Source organism: Balaenoptera musculus, chromosome 15 (genome assembly GCF_009873245.2).
Source record: "Balaenoptera musculus isolate JJ_BM4_2016_0621 chromosome 15, mBalMus1.pri.v3, whole genome shotgun sequence".
NCBI lineage: Eukaryota > Metazoa > Chordata > Mammalia > Artiodactyla > Balaenopteridae > Balaenoptera > Balaenoptera musculus.
In genome coordinates, this window is record NC_045799.1 from 63,342,184 (window position 1) to 63,362,227 (window position 20,044).

Here is a 20,044-nt window from a genome sequence, read left to right on the forward strand (position 1 = left end):
GAAACATTAGCCAACAATGGGGCATGAACAGTCCAGAAAGAAAAGGCATGTGCCCTGAGGAAGGGATACCTAGGATATCCTGTGAGAGTACAGGAAGCAAAGGGGATGGAGTTGTCCAATGCAAGGAAAGAGAGAGACAGGTCCCACTGGGAGGGCCTCAGAGGCCATGCCGAGAAATCCTTATTCATGGCCCCCTTATCTCCACACAGTCCCTTTCAGTGCTCTGGGATTTCTCCCTCTCCTGCCTCACCACACCCCTGTCCCCTTGCCCCTAGTCCAAGCTTTCCCCTCCCCTTCCTTCTCTTTCATGCTCTAGCCCTGTTCCGTGTCAGCACAGATTTGCGGCTGTAGTCATCAGGTCAGTGTGGGTTGCATGTGGCAGAAGCTCAACTCCAACTGGCTTAAACCTAAATGGCTAGCTTCAGGAACAGCTGTATCCAGGTGCTCTACAATGGCATTGGGAATTCCCTCTCTTCATCTTTGGACTCTGACTTCTTGGGTTGGCTTCATCTCCAAAGGGTTTGATGGCCCCCTGCAGCTCTGGACCTAGACACCCCATTGGCTTGTTACCAGCCAAGAGGACCTAAGTCTCAGTGGCCCAGCTTGGATGATGTGCCTGCCCCTGAACCAATCAGTCTAGCCAGGATGTGCTAACGCTTTAGTTTGCCAAGCCAGGGGACCACCCATGGAGCCCAAGTTTCCTTAAGGCTCCTAAGAAAGAATTTGAATAGTGGATATTTCAGGCGTGATGAGCATGTGGGGAGGGGGCTAGAGGAAAGAGAACCATGGCTGGCTTCTGGGTGTCCTCATCCTTGACACAGTTCCTAATAGCAGGGGCGACTGAATCATTCCTTCTTACAGGAATTTACTTCAATTATAAAATGCCACTGGTTATTTTTAAAATATTGTATTAAAAGTAGACTTTTATCATAGAACACATGCTGGCTTTAGAAATGTCAGCATGGTAAGGAGAGCATCTTAAAATCAACACGATGGTATCTAGTGCTTTAGTAAGCATGAGGTTTGGGGTGAGGCACTGCGAAAACCCTAAGTAATAAATTCTCGTCTCATTTTCCCAGAGTTGCCACGTTCCGCTTCCTCACCCCCAGCAAGGTTGCTTATGACAGCTGATAAGGCTACATTCATTATCTACTGAGGATAAAATTCTGTATCTTGGTGGAGGAGAGAAGAAGGAGACTGACAGAAACAGGGTGGACGGAGGCAGATAAATGGAGAGAGCAAGAAATAAAAACTAAACACATCAAGAGCGGGCTTACATGACAGTTTAGGGAAATGCCCCAAGCACAAGTGTAAAGTTAATCATGATTCATTTGTAAGTGGGTATGGTGCTTGGGCCAAAGGACAGGAAGCACTTTGATCTGGAATCTTCTTAGGAACTGTGGACTGTTCCTATGCCTGGAAGGGGAGAGAAAGAGGCGGGTCAGAGATGAGAAAGGCAGGTCTTCTGGGAGCTTCTTCCTCTTTCCCAAGACAGTGCAGGCAAACAGGCTTCACCTCCAGGAGGAACTGCCATGGCCCAGGCACGAGGCATCTGCGGCCAATGCACACACATCCACCCCTGTACTGTTGTTGATAAGACGTTTACAAATTCAGGGAGAGAAAAATGTGGTCATTTATACTGCCATGTTGTAAAGCTTGACATTAGTGGAGCTATTAGTCCATGAATCACAGAAGGAGGTAAAACTTCAAATGGATATAAATGTCCATTAATAGTGGAAAAGTTAAATAAATTACACTTCATCCATAGCATGGAATAATATGAAGCCATTATAAAAACGAGCTAGACCTCTACTGAGTGCCACAAAAAGGTCTCCAAGAAATACTAAGTTAAAATAAAAAAACAAATTGCAGAGCAATACATATAGTATTATTCCATTCATTTATGCTAGGAAAAAAAATAGCTGTGTATGTAAATGCACAGATAAAGGATTTGTACCAAGCAATACCAGTGATTATCTCCTGGGGGGAATTGAGCATAGTAAGATTGAGATTTCCATAATTTCTTTATCCATTTATATTCTTTAAACATTTTCTACTATTGGGCTCTTTTTCAATGAAAAACTATATATATATATAGTTTATATAAAACTAAATATTTATATTTATTATTTATGTATATAAATATATAAATATTTATATTTATTTATATAAAACTAAATATATACACATATATTATACATATACCTACCATGTGAGAGATAACATTGTGCTTACCATACCATGTGAGAAATAACAATGAAAGTTAGTGATTTGGGGAAACAAAAAAAGTTACTTAGCTTACTTACCTCCAGGCTCATTAATATCCCCTGCCTCCCACCCTCCACCACCAGGACTACTGATATGCTGCCTCTGGCTGCCCTGGCCACTGTGGTTCTCCTGCCCAGGCTGGAATACTCTCCATCCCATCACACTCCACCATTCTGTTCTATCTACAGGGTTGTGCTCATGTAAATGCATTTTGTTCAAAAACATGTAGAATCCAGAGATGGTACTATAACCACAATTGCCACAGTGCATCCATGAGGATAGGCGTGGGTAAGCTGCAGTAACAAATGAGCCCTAAATCTCAGCGCCTCAGAGCAGCAGAGGTTTATTTCTTGATCATGTTTCATGTCAGCTCTCGTCACAGGTCAGATCGGACTCTGTGTCAAGTTGTCTTCAATTACGGGGTCAAAGTTTAGTCTCTGGAGCAGCCTCTGGGATGTTGCTGGTCTCCTGTCAAAGACAAAATGAGATCAGCATGAACCACACAATGGCTCTTAAAACTTCTTCCTTGGAAGAGAAGAGGCCCATGTCACTTCTGCTCATATTTTGCTGACTCAAACAAGTCACATGGCCAAGACCAAGACCAAAGTGTCAGAGAAGTGTGATCCTCCTGGGGCAGGGAAGTATGATGGGGAAGAGGCAGCAGATACCTTTCAACAGTAATACGGCCCCTCGTGCGTGGTTTTCAAAGACTTGAACCACAGCAAATATTCCTGGGGTGCCTGCTATGTGCTAAGTACTGTACCACATGGAGGGGTATGAAGACAATTCATAATGATAAAAACTAGAGATTTTTATGCCTTATGACACCAGATACTATGCTAAACATGTTGCATGCATTAATTCATTTAATCCTTAAGTCAGCTATTACTGGACATGAGCAACCTGGGGCCGAGAAAAGTCAAGTCACTTGCCCAGATGCACACAATCCCTGCCCTCCAGGAGTTTACAGTCTGCAAGTGTCCCAGACTTTGAATATGAAAGCTGATCCACACTTTATGCTTTTCAAGAACTTATTTATTACTGTATCAATCACCCACCATATACAAGAACTGAGCAGGGTTCTTAGGATACTTTAGAAGAAAAATATCATCAGGACATTAGTTCTTCCTATCTCTCTATTAGCTATATGACCTAGGGAGTTTCTCAACCTCTCTCGGCCTCCAGATTCTCATCTAAGACTGAAGATGATTGTGGAGCCTGCCCTTCATTCAACAGGATCTACTGAGCGCCCCCTCTGTGCCAGACACGGTTCTGGATATCAGGGCCTCAGCAATGAGTGGATCTCCCTCTACCCTTATCGGGGGCTGAAAGTCTAGTGAGGAAATAAAGAAATTAATCAACGTATAACTTAATGTTGATATAATAAGTGCTATAAAAAGTAAAAAGGCAGAGAAAGGAGACTGGGTGATAGGGGTGCTATTTTAAATAAAGTGGTCAGCAAAGACCTTACTGATGAGGTGATACTTGAGCCAAGACCCAAATAAAGTGAGGGACAAGCAGGTCATGTGAAGTTCTAAAGAAGAATGTTTCTAGTGGAGGAAATAGCAGATATGAAGCCCCTGAGGCCAGGCTGTGTCCCTTGTGTCTGGGGAGCACAGGAGGCCAGCGTGGAACGGCTGAAGCTGGTGAGCAAGGAGGAGAATGGCAGGAGAGGGAGGCAGGACCAGATCGTGAAGGACCCCATGGGCCATGGAAAGGGGTTTCAGTTCCATTCAGCCCTGAGGGTAACATGAGATAACCCCTGGAATGCGCTGAGCACTGTGCCAGGTGCATAGTAAGCCTTCAACACATGAGTGGATGTCAGCAGCTCTTCATGCCATCGGTGCCCAGTGACTTATACAGGGCCTTTATGTGCTAGGCATTGTCCTGGATGCTTGGGAATCATCAGTGCACACGGCATACAAAGATGCTCTCGTGAAGTTTGATTTGAGTATGAGAGCCAGAAAACAAAATAAATAAATATAATAAATAAATAAGTAAATGGTGAGGCATGTGAGAAAGTGATAAGTGCTATGGGTAGCAGATAGGGAAGGGGGTTCAGGCATGGGGCAAAGGGGTGTCAGGCTGTGATGTTAACTCCTATGGCATGGGTGAGTAGGCTTCAGTGAGAACAAAGACTCAGGTGAGCGGTTTAGGGAAGCAGATCTATGGGGGAAAAGCATTGCAGGCAGAGGGAACAGCTGGAGCAAAGGCCTGGAGGCGGAGGCGTGACTGATGTATTCCGTGGACATCAAGGACACCAGAGAGGAGCAGGGGACGAGGTCACGGTGGTGATAGGAGCCAGATCACGATCATGTAGGGCCTCGCAGGCCATTGTAGAAACCTTGGCTTTTGCTCTGAGTGCTGAGGGTACCACGGGAGGGTTCTGAGCAGAGGAGGGACATGATCAGAGGTGGGTTCTAACAGGGTGGCTCCAACCTCTGGTGGAGAAGATATTGGATGGGGGGTGATTGGAAGCAGGGAGACCATTAGGAAGCCAGAGCAGGAATCCAGGTGGGGATGCTGGTGGTTGTGGCCCAGCTGGTAGTGATGAAGGTGATGGAAAGGAATAGGATTCTGAATATATTTTGAGGTTAGAGCCCCCTCCCCAGAGCCCTGTCCATTTCCTCCACCCCCAACCTCTGTATTATTCCTACCATGAACAGTCAGGGAGAAGGGAGGTCACCATCAGCGTCCCATGCCTGAGCTCTAAGCTTGGGACATGGCGCTCATCTCTATTCCCTGCTTTGCTGGAGAGCTCTCCGTTTATTAATGCCGGCTGCTCCCACCTCTGACAGCATGGAAGCAGTTCCATTAAGCTCAGATTGGCAATCTGAGGCTGGGTGAGATAGGAGCACAGGATAAAGATGATAGCAGCAGAAAGAAAGACAGCCTTTATATGAGAGGAATCTCATCTCTCAGTCCTCCCCTGGTGCTATTTCTAGAAGGGCCCCCCTGTTTAATCCTATATACACCCCCTTAAAATCTTGGAAGAGTGATCTTACCTGATTCCCTGTTATCATGCAGACACGCATCTTGGGTCTTTCTTTTTAAAAGGAATTAACGCATTCTTGCTTTCCCATGTTCCTTCATTTATTCGTTTTGCAAATAAATTTTTAGTGCTCGGCATTCTGATAAGTGATAAAGATAGAGTGGGCACAATCAATACAGCCCTTGACTGTGTAGAGCATATAATTGAGTAGACAGATGATGAATAAGTAATCCAACCTATAAACAGTGGAACACTGTAGTCAAGAGGAAGCAGGGGTTAAGGTTTCACACTTTGGAGCTAGTTGCATGCTGGAGGATATTGGGCAAGTTACCTAACAACTCTGTGCCTCAATTTCCTCACTTGTGAAAGGAGGGATAATAGGACTTCCTACTTCACAGATTTAGATGTGTTGATGGATTGAATTCACATGTACAAAGCTCTTATGTAAATATCCAACACATAGGAAACATCGTCTGAGTGTTTGCTACTATTATCATAAGCATTTAATTCAGATTATGATTATTCTATGAAGGGAATTTATAGGGTATGTATAAAGGTGGAGAAGATCAAAAAGGGTGTGGAGGGTGACTTTAAGGTGAGCCCTGAAGGATGATGAGGAGCCAGCTTTACGAACGTGTAGGGGGAGGGGCCACAGGACAAAGTGTTCGAGGCAAGGGGGAGGGTGTGGGCAAAGACTCTGGTGCAGGGAAAGAGGCTGGCTCTTTGGGGAGTGCAGAGAGGGTTGGGCAGGGCACAGTGCACCTGCAAATCCACCTGGTCCTTTCCTGAGTCTTAGACACCAGGAGGCAGGCGATGGGGGGACTGACTGAACTAGCCACTGGCAAGCTTATTGCCCTAGAAGATTCTGACATGGATCCTTGTCAAGTGGTCCTTCCAAAGCCCAAGTCATTGTCAATCACTGCAGGTGTTTGTCCTCTTTTCCTGCTTTGTGTATTGAAGATGCCTTTTAGGGCCCATATCCAGCTCACACCCCTGGGACCTGATATCTACCCCACCCCTCAGGGGTCAGCTCCTGCAGCCATGTTTGTGATATGGGACTTTGACCCCAAGCATAGATGATTGGACAAGAGGGCACAAATTGGGCCAATCGGATTCTCCCCTGGGAATTTGGAGTTGTACTTCGTTGTCTTTGCTGGTCATTTATGGAGACTAGAACTGAGAGAAAATGAAGAAAAAGTGGGGTGGCCACATTTGGATTGTGGGCAGGAGAGGCATAGAAGGCTGCTCTGCACAGCAAGGGAAAAAAAAAACAGATTAGTTGAGAGCAGCAGAGAGGAGGGAGAATGCAGCTCCAGAATGAGGAGAGAGAACAGAGCAGCCTTAGACCCTGATAGGTCCAATTCCTGGTTCTAGACCCTTGAGCCCAGATGTGTTGTAGGAGGTACCTTTGAATACTTCTGAACAAGCTTAGACTGATTTGAGTCAGTTTCTTTGGCTTGCAACCCAGCACCCCCTGAGAACCTTCTTCACCTCCTTGACCATTCCATGAAATGCCAATTACACTGTTGCCAATTAGACTTCCAGGTCTCGGGAGTGGGCACAATAAGGTTTCATGGACAGTCTGCCAAATCTTCCACTTCTATGAGCATTTTTTTGATTATATTTTTGCATTCTTGTTTTAACCCAAGATTTCTTTTTTTTTAATTTTTATTTAAATATAGTTGATTTACAATGTTGTGTTTGTTTCAGGTGTACAGCAAAGTGGTTCAGTTATACATATAAATATATACCTATTCTTTTTTTTTTTTTTTTGGCTGTGTTGGGTGTTTGTTGCTGTGCGCGGGCTTTCCCTAGTTGTGGCGAGCAGGGGCTACTCTGCATTGCGGTGCACAGGCTTCTCATTGCTGTGGCTTCTGTTGTTGCAGAGCACGGGCTCTAGACGCGTGGGCTTCAGTAGTTGCAGCACGCGAGCTCACTAGTTGCGGCACACGGGCCCTAGAGCACACAGCCTTCAGTAGTTGTGGCGTGCAGGCTCTAGGACGCGTGGGCTTCAGTAGTTGTGGTGCACAGGCTCAGTAGTTGTGGCTCGCAGGTTCTAGAGCGCAGGCTCAGTAGCTGTGGCACCTGGGCTTAGTTGCTCTGCAGCATGTGGGATCTTCTTGGACCAGGGATCGAACCCTTGTGCCCTGCATTGGCAGGTAGATTCTTAACCACTGCGCCACCAGGGAAGTCCCTATATCTATTCTTTTTAAGACTCTTTTCCCTTATGGGTTATTACAAGATATTGAGTATAGTTCCCTGTACTACACAGTAAGTCCTTGCTGGTTATCTATTTTATTTATAGTACTGTGTATATTTTAATCCAAACTCCTAATTTATCCCTCCACCCTCTTTCCCCTTTGGTAGCCATAAACTGGTTTTCTATGTCTGTGAGTGTATTTCATAAGCCTTTTAAAGTAGAAAATTCTCTGCAACAAATACATGTGCATTCCAAGAACAACAACAAAAAAATCCAGCTCAGCATGTAAGCTCTTTGTACATGAGTTTATACAAAGAGCAATCGTTTTAGGTGGTTTATCCTAGAATTTCTGCATATCTGGGCATCTAGTTGACCGAAATATTTGAAGGAGCTTAGATCATTTGGACATTGTATGAACAGATCTATACACAGAGTAGCACCTACGGATTTCTTTTTTTAAATTTTCTTTTCTTAATTAATTAGTTGTAGAATTAATACTAATAGTTAATATTTATCAGTTAATTATTATGTGTCAGATACTGCTTTGAGGGCTTGACATGAATTAACTTATTTAATTCCCATAGCAATCCTATGATATAGGTGCTATCATCCCCATTTAAGATGGGAAAACTGAAGCACACAAGATGAAGAAACTTGCCCAAGAACATCTGTTAATAACTGACAGAACTGGAGTTAAAACTCACTTGTTGAGTTCCAGAGTCCAGGCTTTTAGCACTTACAATGCATTTGTCCCATGCTCTACATTTCATAATCCACAGAGCTGGTTCTCTAGCTGATTTTTATAGTGTTATCATGTTTCTGACAGTTACTATTTTATTCCTCTGAGATGTTAGAAAGTCTCTTTCCCCATCTTCTCTGCCACCACTTCACTTTCCCTTCGTCTCCAAATATTTGGTAGATGTGGCAGATCAACCAAAAGGCATTATTTGCATATAAAACAGTAGAGCCACTAGGCAAATAATTCACCTAAGGAAATGAATATGATGGCATTTATTTAGTCCTTAGTGTATACCAGGCTGTGCCATCATTATTTCATTTAATCCTTAATTTTCCTTATGAGGAAGTATAATTATTCCCCCCACTTTGCAGATAATAAAACTCAGACTTAAAAAGGTTATGTGACTTAGTCAGGGTCACAGAACTAGTATATGGTGGAGCCAATATTTAAACCCCTGTTGTATGACACACATGCACACACACCCCCAAAGTCTTGACTGTTAATTACCAAGACCTTAGTCCCAGAACTGGAAGGAAGGACAAGATAGAACCCAGCACAGGTCTTGCAATTCAGACCAGTCCGTCTTGAACCCTAGGGACTCTTGCCTGAATGCTAAAAAGCACAGGCTGCAGTAAAAGAGGAGGTCAAAACCAAAAGCGTTGTTTCAGTGAAATTTCTGGGGACACTGAGTGCACCTATGGTCACTGGTGGGCTTAGCAGTATTTGTTTCCACAGGGACTTTTGGAGTGAGTGGCATTGTGGTTCCAATGCCATCTCATCACCCTTGACGCTAATGGTGTCCTCGCCCCCTCACCCACAGCGGGCAGTGCAGAGCAGAAAGAAAAAGGCTGGCTTCGCAGGATGGCCAAGCAAACTAGGCTTGTGAGAATAGGCCAGACGTTCCCCCAGAGACTCCCAGAAATGGTGAGGTTGCTGGTACTGTGAGCTTCAGGTGGAGACTGCGGTTATCGCCATTGGAGATAGAATGAAGGCAGAGAAATAAGGCTCTAGGATATGTGTCCAAGATGATCCATCGAGTCTTGTCACCTTATGGTCCATCAAACACAGATTACACACCCATCGAAACAACACAGCTTTATTCACTCAAAATTCACAAAACACCTCTCATGTGCCAGGCACTGTAGGATACAGCGCTCACAACAGAAGAAGAGGCAGTACATCCACAGGTAACCAAATCAAGATGAGGTTATCAGATGAGAGGGGTGACAATAGAGGCAAAACGACTGAAGATGTTTTCACACGTTCACATGTGTCAATGCTAAACTAGGAACTTTACTGAATCTATTTAATCCTCACAAAAGCAAAAACAAAAAAAACGGCGACAACAAAAAAACCAGGTAGACGTTAATATTCTCCAGGGGTGAGAAAACCGAGGCACAGAGAGGTGAATAACGTTCTCAGGGCCACATAGCCAGTAAGAGGTGGTACCAGGTTTCAGGTTTCAACATCCCTCTGGCTCCTGAGTGTGTAAACATCAGGCTATATTGCTTCTCCTGTTTGTCACGTTATTTTCTTCCTTAAAATGGGCTCCAGATATTCATGGAAAGTTTCCCTTGGAGAGACTCCATTCTCACCCCACGAGCTGACAAAGGCTGATGCTTGCTGAGAAGTCAGGGCGATAGAACACGGAGAGGTGAGGAGACACTGCTGTCTCCTCAGAAGCATTCTAAGGGTTTGTGCTTGTTCCGTAAGTTTTTGTGGGTGAGTTTGATCTGGTTTTTATTTTTTAACCAAGCCCATAAATAGCTGATGTGGTGAGGCTAACCACCTAGCCCTCCTTCCTGTAGCGGGGTCTGCATCCCAACCTCATACAGCCAGGAGATATGCTTTAGCCTAGAAGGAAATGTCTCAGTCACAGAGCTGCTGACACAAGCATTTCCTTCCTCTGTGGGGAGGCAGGATTCAAAGTGAGCAGACAGGATGGCCAGGCATCATCCATGCCTGCGGAGACCAGAGTCTCAGGCTTGGGACCCCAAGCAGGACTGCATGCCAGACACCTCTTCCCAGCTGGGGACACAGAATGGAAATTCAGGTAGGGCGATGTCAGAGCCCGGTTTCTGGTTTTCAAGCAACAGGAACCAGTTCAGGCTGGTGTGAGCTGAAAAGAATGTTACTCAGCCATAAGAAGAAATGAAATTGAGTTATTTGTGGTGAGCTGGATGGACCTAGAGTCTGTCATACAGAGTGAAGTAAGTCAGAAAGAGAAAAACAAATAACGTATGCTAACACATATAGATGGAATCTAAAAAAAAAAAAAAGGTTCTGAAGAACCGAGGGGCAGGACAGGAATAAAGACGCAGACGTAGAGAATGGTCTTGAGGACACGGGGAGGGGGGAGGGTAAGCTGGGACGAAGCGAAAGAGTGGCATGGACATATATACACTACCAAATGTAAAACAGATAGCTAGTGGGAAGCACCTGCATAGCAGAGGGAGATCAGCTCGGTGCTTTGTGACCACCTAGAGGGGTGAGATAGGGAGGGTGGGAGGGAGACACAAGAGGGAGAGGATATGGGGGTATATGTATATGTATAGTTGATTCACTTTGTTATACAACAGAAACTAACACACCATTGTAAAGCAATTATACTCCAATAAAGATGTTTAAAAAATTTTAAAAATAAATAAATATAAAAGGTTATTTGTGAGCTCACAGGATCTCCAGGAGGTGGTACAGTGGATTGAATGGTGGCCTGCAAAAAGACACACCCATGTTCTAATCCCTGAAATCCGTGAATGTGACCTGATTTGGGAAAAGTCTTTGCAGATGTAATTAAGTTAAGGATCTTGAGTTAAGATCATTCTGGATTATCCAGGTGGGCCCTAAATCCAATGACAAGTGTTCTTACAAGAACAAAGCAGAGATTTGACACAACTGGAAGTGAAGACACAGAGAAAAGGGAAGACCACATGACCAAAGAGGCAGATTGGAGTGATGGGGCCGTAAGTCAAGGATTGCCAGCAGCCACCAGAAGCTGGAAGAAGCAAAGACCCAATTCTCCCCTAGAGCCTACAGAGGGAGCTTGGCCCTGCCAACACCTTGATTTTGAACTTCTGGCCTCCAGAACTGTGAGAGAATAAATTTCTGTTGTTTTAACCCACCAAGATTGTGGTCATTTGTTACAACAGCAATAGGAAACTAATACCAGTGGAGAGAACCAGGCTTTGAGGCTCCACCAGCAACAATCCCTAAACTCACACTGCGGAACTGGTGCAGCAGCGGCATCACCGACCCCATAGTGGGCCCTACGGACCTTGCAACGTCAGCCCCCTGGATGTTCTACTACACCATCGACCACTGATGCCCCTGGAAGCTGGATGAAAGCTGCTGCCATTATGGGTGGTACCAGCTTCCAAGGCAAAGTCTGGAACAAGCAATCTGATTGGTGGAAACCATGCTTTCAGTCTAGCTGCAAGGGAGGCTGGGAAAGGGGGCATCTGGCTTCTGCTGTAAAAGGTGGGAACTTATAGCAGGGAAATTCCCCAAACATAGGAAGGTGCTGGGGAGTCAAAAAGAGGAAGGGGTGTCCTCTAGGGGTGGCTTGCTGGACAGAACCCCATCCTGTTCCCTGACTCCTCCCATTCAGATGAAATAACAGGGAGTCCCCAGCATCTCCAGCTATCATCAGCCCCGGGACCATCTTACTGAGTGAACTGTGCTTCAGGTATAATAAGGCATGGTCATAAAATACTGTAGGGTTTGCTTGCCCAATTTCATTACTGTAGCAGCTGGGTTTTGTTTTCGCTTCTGTTTTTCAGAGTTAACTTTTCTTTTGTTGCTGATATTTGCTTCCTTTTGAAGGCTATGCAGTTACAGGTCACATTGCATGATCTGGCCCTGCCACTCTCCCCACTGCTCCCTTGGTTCCAGCCACACTGACCTCTCCACTGCTTCTTGAACACGCCAGGTACCATCCTCCTCAGGGCTTTGCTCATCCATTCCCTCCTGCCTGAAGTTCACGTCCCTTGAAACTGACATGATTCACCACCTCACTTGATTCAGCTTCAGCTCTTGGTCCAAATGTCATCTCTTTTGAAAAACCTTTCCTGACCACCCAGTTTGAAATAGCAGCCCCTTCCCATCACTCTCCATCTCTTTACTCTGCTTTATTAGTAAAAGCACTCATTACTAACCAGTATAAATTGCACATTTATTTGCTTATCTTTTATGGTGCCTTCCCCCCAACTAGAACATAAGTTCCACCAGAAGAGGAGTTTTTATGTTTTGTTTGCTGCTGGGTCCCCAGTACCTAGGATAATTCCTGGTATGTATGTGGTGCTCAGCAATATTAGTTGAATGCAGAAATCATATTGTCACTAATAGTTTAAATATTTTCTCTCCCCCACTAAGATTTAGCCATTTTTATGAAATGATTCAATCTTATTATTCTGTATTCCCCCCGGAGCCTAGCAGAGTGCTGAGCACATAGAGGGCCCCAGGGAGTATTTATGAGAGGAATGAATGACTAGGCAAGCACATTCACACTCTTGTTTAACCCAAACACTCGCATGTACAAGCAAGATTCTCAAGTGGAGATTTCTCCTAATTTTATTTCCCAGCTTTAAGCTGGCATCCAGTATAATTAGATCTGCCTTTCTATAGCTAACTTCTCACGTACAGATAGCCAAAGTGGTTTTGTACACATAGCATCTAATTCTTGTACGTAGCAATAAGCATCCATCTAACTTGTATGTTTTTACTCATTAACAGAAGAGTTCTCTTTTCCCCCAAACAAGAACTGACCCTGAACACCAACCTGTAAAACAGATCAATAGGGAATGGCTCTGGTCAGGGGACCTGACTCTTGCCCACGGGACCTCTCCTTGTCGCATCACAACCGTGAGCTCTGGGTTTCTCTAGCGACATTGGGAACAATTCTAGTGCTGAGAACAAGGAGTGCCTCTGTCTCCTTAAGATGACATACAAATATCCCTTGTTCTCCTTTCCTTCTTCTGTCGTCAATGACAACTCTTCTGGCTGTGTGTCTAGAAGGTGGATAACCTCATGCGAGCTAGCAAGCCTGGGCAGGAGTGCAAGTAAAACAATCAAGACAGCCTAGCTGGGGGTGTTGTCCTCACTGCCTAATTCCAGGGGTTTCCTTTTGGCTTGATCGGGGGCCTTTATGAGAAGAGGCTTCTTAACATATATGTATACCTTATATTTATATTATATATCACATGTACATTATAGTTATAGAATATAATGTGTGTGCATACATATATATATATATATATATATATATATATGTATGCACACACACACCATGTGTTACACACTATATTAGAGCACTAAATGCTCTACATTCTCACATTTACATTGGGCGGTAGAGACTATTCCTATCACACCCATTTTACAGAGGAAGAGATGAAGGCTTAGAGAGGTGATCTTATCATTTACTTAGGGGCACAAGGAGACAGAGCCCTAGAAACCAGGTGTGACTTTCAACCTCTACCTACAGAGGAAGAGAGGAGGAATGACTTCTTTCACCAATTGCATTTGAGAGCTCTGAGATCAGACTGCCACAGCCCTTAACTCTCACTGGGCTCCCAGGCGGCCAATGGCCAGTCCCTAGGAGATGGTGCCCAGTGTCTTGACTTACTGAGATTGCAGCTGGGCTGATGGCTGGCCAGTGTGAACTCCATGCTGATAGGAGGTGCTGCCTTCGAGGAGGCTCTTCCATCCTATGTCAATGCTGGATGGTGCCGGGGCCCAGCCAGACAGCGTCCATCAATCCACATTTCCTGGGGGCCTGCTCTGCACCAGGCACTGTGCTAGGTGCTGGGGATGTGCAGTGATCATGATGGCCAAGGCCTACCAGGCCAGCAGAGGATCCATAGCCTGCAGCCCCCAGCTGTGCCCTGGGCTAGATGCCTTTGTGCAGTGCATGGAGGCACAGCCCTGGCCTTTATTTTCATGGAGCTGCTCATCAAAAGGTGGGGAAAAAATGCATAAGCCTACTGAATACACCATTCGTATAAGAGTGACAAGGGAGGCACAGGAATGTATGAAAAAGGACACTGAGCCAGATCAGGGAGAGTCAGAAAAATCTCTCCAGATATAAATATTTGATCTGAGATGAGAAAGATGAGTGAGAGTAAATGATGTGGTGTGTGTGTGTGTGTGTGTGTGTGTGTGTGTGTGTGTGTGTGTATAAGAGAAGGAGGGGCAGAGCCTGGAACCCAAGCTAAGGGAAGAACTTGTAGGAAGAGGAAGCATGATGCTCAAGGCCGTGCAAGAAGTCCGGCATGATGGGAGCCCAGTGAGCAAAGGGTGGAGCGGTGTACAATGCAGATTAAACCAGGCTACCTTTAGTCCAGTCTCAGTGTGACATTGTGATAAAGAAAGACAAATCTAAACCCCAAGAAATGGCTTAATACTCACATTTTTCTCACCATATCATGGGCTTATCATCTAAATCACATCTATCCAAGATGCATGGAAGGCTCAGTTTCCATTGGTATTGACATTTGAGCCCTCCATTTAAGCTCCTGTGGATTTTATTCTTTCATCAATAAGACTCAAGCCTCTCACTGACCCTTCAATCACATTCTGAGAACCTTTGTCAAGTCCCATCCCATTCACCTGATTGGTCTCTCCTTAGCTTGAATGGGCTCCCCTTTCTCACAGTTCTGCAGACATCGTTCAGAATGCAGTGGTCATATACAGACTTGGACAAAGAGGGCATTGGGTAGCCATGAGATAACAAAAACATTTCCTGTGTTTGGAACTGTGAGGCCTTTTATGACTTACTGGGGATGTCTCCAGACTCCTAAATTGTTTGAAATTTTAAAAAAATGACCTTGAACATAAATGATCTTTGGGTAACAAGTGAGAGAGTTCATATTTCTAAAGCAGGAAGCCATATTAAGTACTTTCCAAAAGGAGGTCTATTGTATTTGCCAGGGAAAAGGAAGTTCAGGCATATACCCCTGACTGCCTATGTTCTTCTTCCATTTCAGACTCTCTAAAAAGGCACCGGGCTTGGGATTCTATATTTCCAAGCTCCCCGTGCTCACTAATTTCTCTATAGAAGAAGAGCAGGCGGGCCGGTTGCCACAAAGTACCTAAGAGGAAACTTGTCTGAGTTTGGTTTATTGGAACAGAAATGACAGAATGTCAGTTTTCTTCCTAACTGCATGTCATCATCAGGAATCAAATAAGCAATTACACAAGGCTAAACTGAATTCATTTTAAATTCAGATGGGCAGCCTGCACCTAGGATGCCCCGCCAAGGGGATACAGCCTTTCTAACTATGTGTGTAGTAATAGCAAACCCATGGGTGGTGGGTCTTTGAGCCGTGCTACCTCTCTCCTGCTCAGGGTTGGCCTGAAATTGTCACTAACAACTTCCCACCTGGTCTTTCCACATCCACTCTCCTGATCTGTCATGCCCTACTCCAAGCCTACAGCTGTGAAAAGTGGCAGCGATATAGCTCTAATGGTAGAATTTTAGGCATCAAGTCAAAGTATGGGGATGTGTCCATAAAAGATCAGGCCCTTTGTGACTCGTCCCAGGGGCACTATAGAGCATCTTTGCAATTGGTCCTGCCAAGTAACATGGTAGTCCTTGAAGGTGAGAAAAAGAGAATGAAAGAAAATCTCATTTTTTTTTTAATGTCAGTCACTAGATGACACATGATTAAATGAACTAATCCATTTTAGCTCGTTTAATTCTTAAAATAACCCTCTGAAATAGGTATTACTGTAATTCTTTCCATTTTTACAAAATCTTAGTTGCCAGAGACAGTCTCGTTGTGTATTCATGTTCTCCACTATACTTCCTTGCCTTTATTGATTAGTTTTGGACCACATGACTTGTTATAGCCATTGGGCTGTAAGCAAAGTGATCCATGTCACTTCCTGGCCAAGGTAGTTAAGACGCCTCCTCCTACTCTCTCTTCTCCTATTGCAGCAAACATGGAGGCCACATGGTCCAAATGGTGCACTACCAAGATGGAGGATGGTAGTGTTAATTATGCTTACACACTCATATTTGAAAGAGTTTTTAGAAGGCTAATACTTCTCCAACATCACAGCCAAGTTCATTTCTTCTTCTTGTACACTTTCAGTAACAAAGAGCTCACCACCTCCTGAGCTCCTTATATGTAATTAAGCTCTGTGTCAAATAGCCCTTGCTTGCAAACAGAACATCTTTCTCAGTATTTAGATAGACGCACTCTGTCCTCTGTGAGTTTTCCTTTTCCCCAGCTTAGTTTTTTAAAGCTGTTCCTTTCTTTTGCTTGGTGTTGAGTTCACTCACCTCTCATATCTCAAGCAGGAAGACAGAAGCCCATAGAGGGTAAGTGATGCATCAAAACATAAGCCATTCCTTACTGACAGAACCTGGCATTGAACACTCTAAGTTCCCTGAGGGAAAGGATTTGAGTCTGTTTGATTCACTCACTGTTGCATCCTAGAACAGTTCCTGGCACATGGCAGGTACCCAGTTAATATTTATTGAGAAAATGAATGAACCCAAGAGTCCCAACTCTCAGTCACTTTTTTCTTTTTCCTTTAAACAACGTAAAGAAATCAACAGGCAATCATAACTTCCATGCTAAACTCATATCTTGGAACCCTTGGGCACAAAACACTATAACACATCTATAATCCAAATAAAACAAGTATCAAATAGGCTTGGGCTTATAAGGCACTTAAACTTGGCAAAAAGTTTGTGTGTGTGTGTGTGTGTGTGTGTGTATACGTATCTTAAAGATGATGGTGAACATATGTTTGACCACCCCACCTCCCATTCCCACAGCTTTAACTTTGTTGGATCTATAGTAAACCATTTCTCATGGAAAGTGTTCCAGATGCCCTGCATTCTAATTCTCTCCACCAATATCATGATAATCTCTAAAGGCTTATTAAGACACACATATTTTCAGGCATATTTCAAAAGCTTGGATAATAGCTTCATGGATTAGAGTTAAGCACAGTAACAGAATGTACCTAGCTTTTGACATTTAAATTATTTACTTTTTTCTTTTTTGCTGCGATGTGGCATTATAATAAGGGTAAACTTTTCTTTTGAAAAGATGAATACGATTCTGGGATGAAAAATGAACACTGGTTAAAAAAACCACAGATAACTATACCCTGGCATGATGCCATTATGTTTAGGCAATAAATTTAAATATGTCTGCCTTACTCCCCAGTGGATGAGGCAACATATTCCTAAGAAAAAAATAGTTGGGGGGATGGGTGCAAATCCCAGCTCTGGTGTTAGCTGTTGTGATCCAGCTTTTCATTATGTGTAAAATGAGAATAAGATAAAATTCATTTATTCATTCATTTAAAAAATAGCTTGGAACTCCTAAGGTACGTCATGCGCTGAAAGTTTAATTGCTTTCTGTAATAAAGGGAAGAGCAGTCACTAACTAGCTAGTTATCTGAGTGACTAAGTGGGTAGGTAGATGGATAGATATGTAGGTGGATGGATGGATGGACGGATGGATGAACAGCCAGATATATAGGAAGGATGGTAGAGAGCCTTTCTTTGCATTTCCAGGATTACCCCCTTTCATCCAATAATAGCCATCCAATTCTTTTTAGGGAATCACTCTTCATCATTCTCTGCCCATGTTTTACATGGATCTGGCCGTAACCATTACCAACAGACCCGTCCTGGCCAATGAGACCACTGAGACTGATTCAAGGCTAGGCAGAGCCCAATAGCTCTAATTCCAGACCTAGGGCAGGCATGACCTAGAGAGAGGCAACACTTTTCTACTGGACTTGGGAGGGTCTAATCCTGGCTTTGCTTGGTAGGTTGTGGGTGCACACCAAGAGAACTTGCCTAGGAGTGAGACCACCAGAGGGGAAAGCAGAGGTATGGGAAGGAAAAAAGTAGGATATTGAGTAAATGATTTGAACATCTGATTTCTGCCATGCTTGATACTAACATCTAGGCTTTTGAATTCATGTGAGATTTTACATCTCCACTTTGTTTTGCATAAGTTTTTCTTTTGGTCTTTTGCAATGAAAAGCGTTCTAAAAAAACAGATACCTAACTCATAGGGACTCAGCTATTGCACAATATGCTATGGAGGATGTAAAGTGAAATCAATCACAGCATCCCATTCACTACCTCTTCGATGAGTAACCACAGCCTGTGGGCCATGTGACCTGCCTAAACTTTGGGATACAGTCTATAATCTAATTTCAAATTCAACAATTTGAAAGCCAATGGCATAGGGCTACTTCTCAAATATTTGATATTTAGTATATCAAATATACCAATATTTGCATTTTAGTGGCCAGAAAGCGAGGCCAAATCTTCTACTAATGGCCTTCCATTTAATTCAGTAAGCAAGCTCAGTTTTGAGAATGCATCCCTTCCTGCCAAGGAACTCAATAAAACTATTCCACTTTGAATTCACTTTGAATGAACCAAGAGAATGTAGATGGTAAACATGTTTATTTTCCCCAAAGCAGTCCTTGTGTATAAAATATTGCTCAACATTGTTTTTGATAGATGATATCCTCCCAAGGTCTTTCCAGCTTTAAAACCCTGAGATTGCATGAAAAGAGCAGTGAGAAACTTCTCTTTGCATCATCATGTAAAATCCTCCGAGCTCAGCAGAGTGCCCAGCACAGAGAAGGTTCTTAGTAAGTATTTGGTGAATAATTGATGAATAAATTTCGACTCCTCCAGAATCCTCATTCCCCTACCTGCTCACTTAGGAGGACCCCAGTAGAGAAGGCTCATAAGAGGCAATTAGATTCCAAAGAAACAATCCCGGAGAGTCAAAATGTCCCTTAAAATTCCTCTTAAGCTCCCCACGCTCTGAAGAAGTAGATCATTTCTCAGTACCTCCAACTGAGTCCATTCTCCCTCCATCTTGAACAGACTACTGTGTCTTGGGCTGAGCAAGTGATGAAGAGGCTGAGTTGTGTCTAAGCAAATCATGCTGACTAAAAACAGCAGCCTGGCCCTCAGCATGGGGAAACACTCGTACTATGAGAGGCAAAGGGACTAGGGGAGGGATCTGTAGAATCAGATTTTCCATCTTCTGCTTTCTCAGCCTGTGGGTGGGATGGAGGTTGAAATAATCTATGTGATTAAAAAGATTCTCTCTCCTCTTCCTTGGCCTCCTTCTCCTTCGTCCCTCCCTCCCTCTCTCCCTTCCCTTCTCTCCCCTCTCTCTTCTTCTCTTGCCTTCCCCACTACCCATCCCATATTGTATAATCTGGATGACTAAAATATACTTCTGATGCAACTATGTTGTTCAACTGTTGTGCCACTATACCTTCACAGACCAGTGAATGCCCCCAGTAAAAGGCACAAAAAGGAGATTTCCCTCTGTCCCCTGATGCCCATGCTAATACAGAACATTCCAGGGTTGGTAGAAAGTATTCTTTGTGTCCTTCCTCTTTCCGTATTCTGGTGATCTTGAGGAAGCAGAAAGATCAGAGGGAAATGCTTCAAGCAAGCTCCACGTTAGACTCTAAAAACCACGATGATTCATTCTTTTTCCATCCAAACAAAATCCCTGTCTTTACAGTAAATGTGATGAATAGAAACGGCATCCTCAGAGATTTATGTACATCTTACAGGCTTTTCCCCCCCTTTCTCTCTCTTCTTCCCCGTCTTCTTTTCATTTTGCAGTGCAACAAACTTTCACAAGGAAGGGTTTTATAGGAAATCCATGTCTAGGGATTTATTCAGGCTTTTGTCATAAATTATGGCAACATAGAACCAGTCTCTTGATATACAATTCCAAATATTTCAACAAGGTGATTACAATAAAGTCCTCGGCTCTCTTCAGCTGGAGTAGGGCTTGTGAGCGTGCAGCTGCTCTCCCAGATATGAGTGAGACAA

The 20,044-nt window shown here is 43.9% G+C and overlaps 1 long non-coding RNA gene across 1 annotated transcript in view; it reads right to left on the minus strand.

Moving 5' to 3' along the window:
• Positions 1-2,615: 2,615 nt before the first annotated feature.
• The window catches only part of LOC118881113, a 58,108-nt gene continuing 40,679 nt past the window's right edge, over positions 2,616-20,044 (minus strand). The window contains exon 3 of the long non-coding RNA XR_005016438.1: positions 2,616-2,736. This is a non-coding gene — a long non-coding RNA (uncharacterized LOC118881113). The remainder of the gene's footprint in view (positions 2,737-20,044) is intronic.